We start from the raw sequence: 12459 nt of genomic DNA on the forward strand, positions 1-12459 counted from the left end.
ACAGGTTTAGTGTAAAAGGTTAAAGTGAATCTCTATAAGGTTCTAGGATACCGTAATTTCCCTTTTGTAGCCAGTGCATTTCCGTAAAAAAAAATAATGATAACTTTGATAATTTCTTTGTATCCAAAAGAACAGTGAAGTATTTCTATGGCCCTCTTTGGTCATCGAACCGCCTCCTGTCCTATCAGAGAAATTGCCTCCAACATCGCCATCTTCGTTCGTGGAATCATGCGACATCTTCGTGGGTGTTTCTCTTATAAAGCGCTCTTCGCTTTTGTTTGAGCTTTAGGGTTGCTTTGTGTTCATCACTCCTGAGGGGAAAAAATAAAGGTAGAGAAAATGCTTTTAGTTTATACATTTCTCCAAAAGTGCATTTTTGTCTCTATCAATGAAATGGGATTCAAAAATAAGATTTTATGACACAAATATGGCACATTTTTGTTCATGTTTACGACGCAGGGGACATCTATAATGATACATAAATATACGCACACACACACACACACACACAAGCAAGAGCTGCAGACTTGTGCACTTAATGAAAATAATAAGGACTCTTATAAAGCACCTATTCTACCTAAAAGATACTCATGGGATTTTGCTTTAAATTGCTTGCTCTTCTTTCAGGATAGTTAAATCATGATTTCAAGTGGGTATCTGCAGTGTGTCTTTGGGCACTTTGCGACAAAGAGTTGTGTTGAAAGAAAAGTGATTGACTTTCCCACATTATCCCACCAGTATACCTCCACAGCGTCCGCACTAGGAATCAGTTCCAATTGTTCAACTGTAATGTTCGGCTTCTTTTTCCTTATTACTGACCCCCCCCCCCCCCCCCTAAAAAAAAAAAAAAAAAAAATATATATATATATAATAATAATAATAATAATAATAATGATAATAATAAATAAATAAAAAAATAAATAAATAAAAATAAGTAAATAAAAAACAATTAATAAAATAAAATAAAATACATATATATTTATATGTTTATATACAGCTGTAGACTGGCATCCTGTGAAATAAAAACCCTTTGTTGTGCCAAGAGAATAATGCATCTACTGCAAATGTACTTGAAGAAACCACATTCAAAGTAAAACTTTTAGGAAAAGATTTCAGATGAATGAATTCATCTTCAATCTTTATAGTCGCGCAGAACATAGATTCATCGTGTTAGAAGGGATAGTAAATCAAAATACACATTTCCCCTATTTTCTCTCAGTATTAGACAACATGATGAAATCAAAGCAAGTGTAGATTACCACTCTGCGAAGCATCCACAAGGGTAGACCCCACGGGAGGCGAAAGGTAAACAGGGGGTGGCACAGCGTGTTGTGTCTGGTACACCACGGGTCCCATTGGAGGCACCGGTCCGATTTGACCTGCGGGATGGTAATCAACACGTTGACAAGTATGTTAATGATAAAAAGAAATCTCACTACCAATTTCCGTTCAATCATCCCCTTCATTACCAGTTTTCAAGAAACGCCTCCGGCTTCACCAGTCTATCTTTTGATTTTGTTATTATTTCATATGACCACCACTTGTATTATGTCGTACTATGTTTTCATTTGTTTTTTTTTTTTTCTATTTGTATATAATGTTACCCGATATTATTTGTAATTCCTGTTTGATTTTGTAACCTTTGTATGTGATGCAGGGCTACCTTGCAAAGCAGGCCATTTGGGGCTTTGAACGGGACAACCCTGCTTTTAAAGAAAACATGAATACATAAATAATAGATAAATAAATGCGGTGATGAGATGGTGCTTTCGTCAATGTTTTAAATATTAGGCCTCTGGTAGCTTGGTTGCTGTGGAATGATCTACCGTTACAAGCGTAATGTAATCATTAATGAACGTCCATAACGTTTAAAAGAAAAATTGAATATATTGCACGTTCATGTATGTAGTCAAATTTGATCAAAATTTGTATATCTGCATGTATATGTATGTAGCCTTATACTTCTGATCACTTAGAAATCATTGTGTATTATTATATATTATTGTATATTATTGTGTAAATGATATTATATTCCTAGTAATTTTTTACCTCCTCACTAACAATATTGCATGTCTGAAATGAATTGTTTGCTGAATTTTCTTGCTTCATTGACCGATAGACACAATATGCATGATACCGCTTTATTCCAAATTCCATTTTACAAATTTAACAATCTTTTTAGATTGACTCGAAAATGGTATGCTTCTGTACAAGATCTTCATTACATCACTGTCCAGAATATAATTCCAAAAGACGAATAGATATTAGAGATCTATTGATTGTTGATTCAGAGTAATTTATCATTCTTGTGTTGTCAAGAAATTACAATTCGTCCATGTCGTCCTTTCTTGTCAAAGATTGTGTGTGTGTGTGTGTGTGTGTGTGTGTGTGTCTGTGTATCAGTTTTTCATTATTATTTTACAAGTTCACCCACCAGTCTGGGGAATACCAGTCTGGACGTTGCCTGGGTTTTGCATGACGATTATTTGGGCACCAGCTGCTCCCAAAGCATGCGTCTGTAGTCCACCAGGATGATTAACACCGTGGCCTTCTTGGACTGAAACGGAAAAGGATATCATTATAAAAAGAATGTATGAAGATGAAAACTTTGAAGTAGAAGTACGGATCATTTTAGGCTTTATAATACTGTTTCCTACTCTAAAACATTCCCAGAATCCACGAAGACACATCAAGTCCCGTAAGTCAATGGATGAATGACTTTTGGGCATTAGACCACATTAGTGATTACATAATCTGCACAAATTAAATTGGAAATTATCGTACTGAAGAGCTAGTTTGTTCCTCATTTCGTTCATGAGCAGTGGACGGACGCAGGCAAACACACAAACTAATGCTATTGATGCAAGATAAATGTCAACTGAACGTAAGTTTCACAAAATTATAGTTCCCTGTTTGTCGTGCTTTTCAAGTCTTTACAGAGCTTAACGAAGACAGCGCATGTTCAGTCCTTAAAATATGTCATGTGACAGCTGTCAAGTGATAACAATGAAAGACAAATGATCATTTTAATCCGTTAATCAACAAACCTGTAAAATACACCGGCACGTTCTGCATGTTTCCCGTCGTCAGTGACGCATTTGGTGCTGTTTCCACCTGTACAAGGTTTAGAATCAGTAAAGGAAACTGAAAGACTACTGTTGTCCCTGTTAAGATTTATTTAATCTTACAATGTAATATCGATATTTTATATAAGACACCCAATCAGATTATGATGATGCAATAAGGAGTGCTCCATCTGCATATTATGTGTGTTGCATACATAAAAGAAATAGACCCATAGTTAACTACATAATAAAACCAATTCATGAAAGGAAAAAAAAATGCTCACGTTGGCAGTAAATTTTTCAATATACATGAAAGAATGAGCAACATTTGATTAAACGTAAAAGACAACTCAAAAGCTAGCTGTTATTATATTACCCGTCTAGGTTCGATTACATCATTTACATCTTGAACATTATATGGGATCCCGGCGCCTTTGAATGCTCTATGTATAAAATACAATGGTGCCATATAGATATTGCTTATCATCATCATAATTCATTCGTTATGGTCATATAGTCATACAACAAACGAATGATGGCTGATAATCTATAAAACAACTAGCAAAGTTGAACAACGAAATATAACAAAAATACAATAAATGCAGCTGCTAATAGACAATTTTAGTAACGTATGACCCAAGAGAATGTGCTAAAGTTTTACTGCATTTACATCCCATAACTCCTCTTTGAAATTGACAAGCAGTAGATTAATATCATACTACCTTGCAACAAATAGATACTTTAGTGTTTGTTGTTTCTATTCTTCACATTTACCTGGGGATCACCACAATTGCAATTTCCTCTGCAGCATTTTTGGCAGCATGGAGTCCTGCACCCAGCTGCAGATATCGACGCGATACTCACGGCCGCCTCGAAACCCGCGACAACGATAATCAGGGCGTCGAGGAACTTTCGAACCCACTGAAAGGTAGCCAGCAAACAAACAAGATATCAAGTACTCAACAGATGAAAATAATGATAACTAGGCCTACACGACATGGCAATGTCATGAGCTTGCCGGTGCCGTTCAACGTTTCTGCTGATAATTCTAAATGCTTCTGCTGATATTCTAAATGTATACATGCTGACATATGAATTTGAATTGACATTGACTTACACATGCAATTCCTGCGTACCCTATTATGTTTGACTGCGAGATATCAAATTGCATCATTCACGAGAGCACCCATGTTCTTTCAAACGCGTTGAAACATAATGGTACCTCTGCTATTCTACAGAGATTAACAAGATTGTTGAATCATGAACATTTTTTTAATGGATGCAAAAGTAGTAATCATATACTTAGGTTTTTTTAAGGATAGATGAAGTACTAAATATACCTTTAGCATAATACAGGTTCTTCAGTGGCTGCATTCAAATGACGTGTAATTTTGTATCATTCCGCGATCACATTCCTGTATTTGCCAGAAATCGTCTCTCTTCTCGTCTACATTTAGATAGCATTCCACAAAATATATATTTGCACCTTATCCTTTTCGGTTTAAAAGCACACCGATCTCAAGCATTTGATTTCCTTTGTCGTTTCTTTCAATAGTTGATATTGTTCTCTAGCTGAAGAACATAACAAAAATTCCTAAAATGAGCGAGTATAAGAGTATTTTACAACGACATCCCCAACGACATCCCAACTTTTGAAATTAATAAACTTACACTGAGAGTATTGCAAGGATATTCGAGGTTGAATGTCAGCGGGTAGCATCCGTACCACTCCCAGACAGCGGCAATGCATATCACCACGACAATATTGAGCGCAGCAAGTAGAGACATAATGCCCATCCCCAGATAGGCACTGACCTTCAGCGCGTGCAGAAAAGGAAAAGGGAGAAAATTCCTGTTGCTACGGAACGAGCATCGCTGTCTTGTATACATCTCCATCCAAGAAAAAGTCATTCAGTGAGAGATAGATTACATATCTTAATCAAAGTTATGTGAACATTTTCTTTCTCCTTTTTATTTTGGTGCTATGACCACCATTGGAAGCATCAAAATGGTCATATTTGATATAAAATTGGCATCGATATCCATGCTATCATGCATCGCCATGTGTGTACACATAATATTGCGGTTCTATTCTTGTTGTCATACATTATTATTTTCTTGAGAAGATTCAGTACCATGTTATGATGACAATTACAGTTTAATCAAACACAATACATATCTTTATAATCATATCACATAATAATTACATTCGCTTAATTCTTCAAATCCGTTAAACGTTCCGATGAGCTGAAGTGCAGTTTGCCGGTCCATCTAATATCACGTTTATTGCCTCCTCCCACATAATACATCTTAGCTTAACCAGGTAGGTGACTCCGGCCCTGGCTATTAAAACAGACAAAAAATTCTAATTACGGCGTTTCCCAATAAAATGTCTATCTTACCATACCAGTCCTCACAGTTCTTTGCCTGTAGGTGAACAGCCCAAGGATGCCAGTAACTAGAAAAAACTATGATTGAAAAAAAAACCAGAAAAATACGAAAGTTAGAGAGAGCGAGGAGGGGGAGAAGGGGGAAAGAAGAAAATTTGGACAGAGCAGCATCATGATAAAACTCAGTTACTGGTACTCTACATAAGTAGATTATCATAATAAGGATGATAAGTTCATGACGTGATTAATATCCAGCAATCATAATTTCTTTAAAGTTCACGATTTATTGTACTGTGCTTCCCATGGTCGCTGGTGAATCAAAATTTGGCACGTCATATTGTTGGGGATGATTTAAAGACTTGTTCTCATACTTTCGGAACATATTTTTATTTTCAGTTCCATGAACAGTAATCCGTCCCACCGCCCCCCCCCCCCCAAAAAAAAATCTTTTTTATTGACTGAAAATAATTCGCCAATTGCATTCTGTTCAATGAAAACAGGAAACAGAAAATTAAAAAAAGGGGGTTAGTTACGTTTAAATGCTCCGTGATAATTTTTGAGTAAGTGTCTGAAGAGTTTTATGTCAAAATGAGCTAAGCGTCACTTTAAATCATTTCATAGTAAGTCCATCAACCAATAGAGGAAAAAACAAACCATTCCAGTTATACCCCCTTGTGACATAGCAAGGAGTATTACAGAAGTTATCCTTAAAAATATTTTGTATTTTTCTTATTATTTTCTTCGTTCTTTAATCACAAATATCTAAACTTAACGAGAATTGAGTTAGCTTATTTTGAGAATAAACTCTTCATTTATAGAAAGATTATGCTACGCTTTTGTGAACTACATTAAGACAGGGAGAGCTTAGGCAATATGTGACCCGCTACAACAAAATGATCCTAAAGTCGGGCGAGGTCGATTATTCGAAAATTGCATGATATAATCCCCTAATCTTTCTGCTTTAAATTGATATATAACACATTATATAAAAATAATCGGCTGCGGAGATATCGATGTTAAAGAGAGCTTGTCGAGATGTCTGGAAAATCACTGTTTCGAGAAAAGCGCCCTAAAAGTCTTCCTTTCGACGCAATCGCGATCAAGGGACATGCAAGTCAGTTTTCACCTCTAGACAATAGAAGGTAAGCCCTAGCAACCCCCGAAGAGTTCATTCAAGCACATCAGCGTCGGCGGTCTCCTCACCAACCAATCAGTGACCTGGGGGTGTTTCATCAACGTTTGTCGGCGCTGACAACTTGAATCACCATAGTAACAGTCGGTGACCAGAGCATCTCAGCCAATCAAAACCAAGGATTTTGCTGAAATTGGTCAGCGCCGACAGTTGTCGGCACTGACAAGCGTTGATGAAACACCCCCCAGGATGTGAGAAGCGGCTGAGCATAGCGCACCCCGCCCGCATGCACCAGTCGACTGGGCAGTGTGCGAGCTTCACGCTTCGGTTAGCAGCAAGCAGCAAACTGACCAATGAGATCACTCTGGTCGTTGTTAGGGGCGGAACCTATCTGTGGCGCTCAATCCAAATTTTCGAACCAGTTTCTGCTTCGTTGAAACGCCAAAAAAAAAAAACATGGCTCAGAAAAACGCTATTTTTTTATCTTTCCTTTGATCATTTTGCTTCAAAATTTCGACAGATGATAAAAGACATGTTAGACTCCAATAATATATCAAAATCAGAAAATCGTAAGTTTTGACCAATTTTAATGCTCTGACTTCAAACTCGATTTTCACGGCTTCGACCGTGCGCGACTTTAGGACCTTTTTGTTGTAGCGGGTCACATATATTTAGTAATATCTTGGAATAATTTTCATCACCTTTCAAATCTGGTCAAGACAAAGCATAACTGATAGACATCGAGATACGTCTCCACAATCACGTGCACCGCTGATTCGAGTATGTATAGACCGGATAATTTGTGGCCGGGTTCAAAGCTTAAAGTTAGAGCTGAACAAAGGCACCCCATGCAATCATTGAAGTTAATAGCTAACCAGAGTAAATATTCGATTCCACATCAATCTGTCTGTTAATCTGCAAGTCAGTATCGGAATGATATAAAAGTGCTAAAAGTGCTCATTAAGGGATCTTTACGCACTTGTCATTGTAAAAGGGAAGTTGCCATTTCTTATGCATTTTTTGCAGCTTGTCATAAGCAAATGCCCCAAAATAACAACATATTATATAACAAGTATTGTACGCGTCATATTGAAGTTTGGCTTACTGATACAACCTAAATGATGGATCAGAGTCATAGTACAAGATGATATGAAGATCAAAATCCCACTTTGCTAAAAAATAGCAGTTTACAGGAGTGATGGTCGTAGAATAATTCCTTATAGTCTTTCCTCCTCCTGAAAGACTATACAATTTCGAGCTTGATAATGTATTGGTGCTTGCATTAGAGTTCAGAATGAATTGTCATTTGTCTGGCCAAATTGAAAATTGGAGGTTGCTTGAAGTTTGACATTTACTCTAACAAAACAATGACATGAACATTCTTAAAAACCAACAACATCTGATATTCAACATAAATATATTCAACATAAATGAAATAACTAAAGGAGACATTTTCTTACTTCTACATTCATATATATATGCCATATCTGGTTCTCGTACATTAATTCACGTAAAAGTTATGTCTACGATCAAGCTTGCAAAGACAAGAGTAGGCTCATGAAATTGAGCTTACGACGTATAATAAGTATTACATTTTAAAATCGTGTTTCTGTCGTTTCATGTCATTGGCAAAGCAAAGAAAATTAGGGGGGACCCAAATTGATGGCATGATCCCGAGCCTGGTTTATAGGAAACATGGCAGGTGACTACACAACGAAAATTTAACAAAGCATGCCCATGAATATAACTGGCACAACATAATGCACGTGATGAATGCAAAGATAGAGTAAAAATTTAGTGAAATGTATATATACGCTTGACTCACAAAGAGGCCACTCCAAATAGGTACTGCGAGGTACGCGAAGCCCGCCCTGACGCCAATGGCTGCTCCTCCCAGAGCGGCCGAGAGAGATCCTGCCACAATGTGCATTATGGCTGTGGTCTAAAACAATAGTGGGGAAAAAAGGAATATATTGTCACCAATCATTCTTACGATTTTATGAATCTTTGGATTAACTGCAAACAAATCCGACACAAAGGTGTGTTTTCACCTCTGAGTGAATTGTGGCTTTACATGTATCATTTCGTTCCCAATCAAAGTTATGTAACGCCTTGTCACTTTTCTTTCAGGTTTCTGTATTAATTCTTTTACTTTCTCATTTTCTTCACCCTGGCGCTATTCCATGCCACCCTCTTTCTGCAAAAGGGCATGTTATTGGTAGGGATACCTTGTCAGTATGTCTGTCGTTGCCCAGAAAAATCACGCATTTACAAATCAGAGGCTAGCTCTCAAGTTAAATATGCACAACCCTGAGCAAAAAGACATTTTCTCTTTTATATTGATATTTTTCTTTTGTTCCACTAAATGTTCATGAGCTGAAAATTTGAGACATTGCACATAGAAGATAGCAGAAATATTCCTCTGAATCTAGATTGAAAAGGTCTATTCTTGGGAAATATGTGATGCTTTTCTTATCTGGTTTTTATCAAATTACCCATGAAAATTCGAGTGGGTGTCCAAAAAAAGAGGCTCCTTTAAAGGCCTTCCTATTTCGCTCAAGGGAAATGACGCACCAAAAGGGACACTTTGGTCTTTGCAAGTACAGAAAATGTGTACATTTTCCAAATTCCCAACAAATCTAAAAGGAAGGTCCTATAGCTTTTGAATCCAACATTATGCTGAGTGTAGCATTGAAAAGTTCTTTGCTCTTGCATATGAGGAGTTTGTTCGCAAAAACCGATAAGTCCTTTTTTGAAGATTTTGAAGTACGGTCTCTGTCATAAAGTACAAACTAATACCTTTTAAATGATATATTGGTCACTACATAACAGGTACATTTTTGAAGTTATGGTCAAAAGAAGCAAAAATGTTCTTATTATTCTCTTTATTTTTCTTGACCTTCAATCGCAAATATCTCCATTTGGCAAATATGGACTTATCGGTTTTTGCGAACAACGTCTTCATATTGTAAACTTTTACCGTGTTTACGACAAATTATATCACAAAATGACCACGTCAAGATATCTACTGAATTGAAGTACAAAATTGAACAAATTTTGCAGAATTAGACAGCTTTGTATGTCTGTCCTGATAATTGTTGACAAAAGCCTAATCATCAGTGCTGTATGCTTAATTACAAAACAAAACAAAACAAAACAAAGCACATACACATACACACATGTTGCAAAAATTCGTACATGAATTCCGCCTCCAGGATTGCCCACCACCCTTTTATGATGAATTCTAGTTACTGTACTGACTTGTGACACCTACTGGAGCCCCCTTTTTACCAAAACAGTCACCTTTCTAGGTGATGTCAAAAAAAAATAATCGTATTGTAGGTTTACGTGTGTGCATGTTAATAAATATCCATGATTATACATAATCATATTCACAAAATGTGAAAGAGTATGAATCATACCACATGCCCACGGTATTAAAGTGCATGCTTTCTTAAACTCTACCATTAATTTTGAATAGAATTTCTTCATATTTGTTGATACATTTCGTTTTTTAATGTTGCTTGTAATATACACATATTTGTTATAATTGAATTGAAAATCATATTGTTTAATATACTGTGAAATCACAGCCGATCAAATTATCTAATGTTTCGGCAGTTATGGAGATTACTGTTAGTACCTGCGTTTCAACTTTGTTTTTCCATTTCGTGTCTTTGTCCATGGTTTTAATGATAGGTTGAGTCGGTCAAATGACACAGCCTCAGGACAGTTAATGGCTGTACAATTATTACATATTCATTCTCATTCATCAATTTTTACCTGCATGGCATTCTTTGCGTGGTCCGTTCCTGACGGACGCATTACCGGCGTGCCTAGACCTGCTTGCATGATGGATTTCTCACAGTGCCGCTCCTAGGATTTCACAGATTTCTTACGCTGAAATATAAGAAAAAAACAAAACAAAACACAAAATAAGCTTCAGTTTAATTTGTCATGTCCTCATTTGCAAAGGGATGAAAAAGACGTTTTGACCTTTTGCTGTGATTATTTCATGACTGCCATGTGACTCCTGGTATCTTTTTTTTTTCTTCTTCATTTAAAGCATAATGTGGATCTCAGAGAAACAAATTTCATTACGTGAATACGGAAATTGCAGTGGGGATATTGAATAATGAGTGAATGAATAATAGTTAAAATACAATCGTACATCCGCATGGACAAGAGCAATGATCATCAAATCGAAGATGATAATCGATTACACTCGCAATAACATTAAAAATCAAGAATGTCTACAAAATAAAATATAAGACCAGCCACGAATGTCATATTATTGCCGGTCCGTCACATTGCCACATAAGAAATGAAAAAAACACACACACACACACACACATGAAAACAGAAACTTACCAACAAATATCAACAGCTACAACTACAAACAGCAAAGTTATTTGTTGCCACTGCACTGTTGATCGAATTCCTGTCTGGTAAATGGAGATAGTCTCTGGTATTAAACATCAGCAGTCTACAACGTGTGTACGTTGTGCGTCCTCAAAAAAGTATTGTTCTTGTATTTGAAGTATTAAGTTTTTGCAGCGGGATGCGCGGGCCAAATTTGGAAGTACATCAGCTAAAATCAATACAGCCATTAAAGATATAGTTCGCTTGCCTCGGTAAAAACAGAATAATTTACGTCAAGATAAACGCAACCTCCTTCACTTGGCCGGTAGACTTTGAACCGAAAATGCTCTACTACCTCGGCAATCTATCTGTATACGATTCACTGTGTGTACATTATATATGTAATGGACAAACATATCTCATCAGTTCTGACGCCAGGCTTGTCGATGATGAAGTCAAGTACAAGTAAATGTCAAGTAATGACTTGTGGGGGTCTGCTTTACCGGCACGTTACAAATAAAACATAAATAGGCATAACATATTTCTGCAGGTGAACTCTTGATTGTCACAAAGCGATAGATATACTTTAAACCAGGAGTAGTAAATCACATTTTTAAGCATGATAAGCAAAAGGGAAGGGTAGAGCCTAAATGGAGCGATCATTGTATTCGCTCACAGCTATGTATAACATACTCATGTAAATTTTGACCGCGTATGAAACATATCTGTTCTTTTAAGGTGTATACGTGTTTCGAATACATTACGAATACAATTAATGTGTGTATGTTTAGTGACTTGTACATGTCAGCAGTGAGTAGTTTGAATTTAGTATCAATCTGTTGTCAATATGACGACTCTTCCCTAATTGTACTCACGAAAAAAACACCATAATGGAAAATGGAATATACGTGTGATTTTATGGTTGTCGAAGTCTGCAGCTCTACAACACATTGCAGAAAATAAAATCGAATCACAATGAATATTCATGGATACTTTAATAATCTTCAATTCAATTCAATTCAATTTATTCATTTCATAAAATCACATATAAAATATTTACATAGATGTGTGTGTCAAAAGAGGAAATCACGCAAAAGCCTACGGCTTGGAAAAGGAGATTTCTTTTACAATATATTTAAAAATCAGTTTTGAATGAAACATATATATATATTTAAAAAGAACTTAGATTAGAGGCCGTTACAAAATCAACAATACATTATGATAGAGACAGGAGACAGGAAACAAAACAACAACTGAACTGATACAATATAATACAATAAAATAAAATACAAAACAAACATGCAGGGTAATTGTCAAAGGTTTGTATGGGAATTGCACAATTATTCATCATTCATTCATATATAATAAACATTTATCAATACAGATTAAGAAGAAGCTGCTTATATTGAGTCATAAAAAGATTCAATGTGTTAACAGATTTCAGTTTCATGCTTAACAAATTCCACAATTTAGCCCCTTTGTACTTTATTGAGTTGGACTGACTGATTTT

At 36.2% G+C, this 12459-nt stretch overlaps 1 pseudogene; it reads right to left on the bottom strand.

Annotated features, from left to right (window-relative positions):
• Positions 1 to 285: 285 nt before the first annotated feature.
• Positions 286 to 10439, bottom strand: LOC140234728 (uncharacterized; annotated as a pseudogene).
• Positions 10440 to 12459: the final 2020 nt, after the last annotated feature.

The sequence above is a fragment of the Diadema setosum genome, chromosome 11 (assembly GCF_964275005.1).
Source record: "Diadema setosum chromosome 11, eeDiaSeto1, whole genome shotgun sequence".
Lineage (NCBI taxonomy): Eukaryota > Metazoa > Echinodermata > Echinoidea > Diadematoida > Diadematidae > Diadema > Diadema setosum.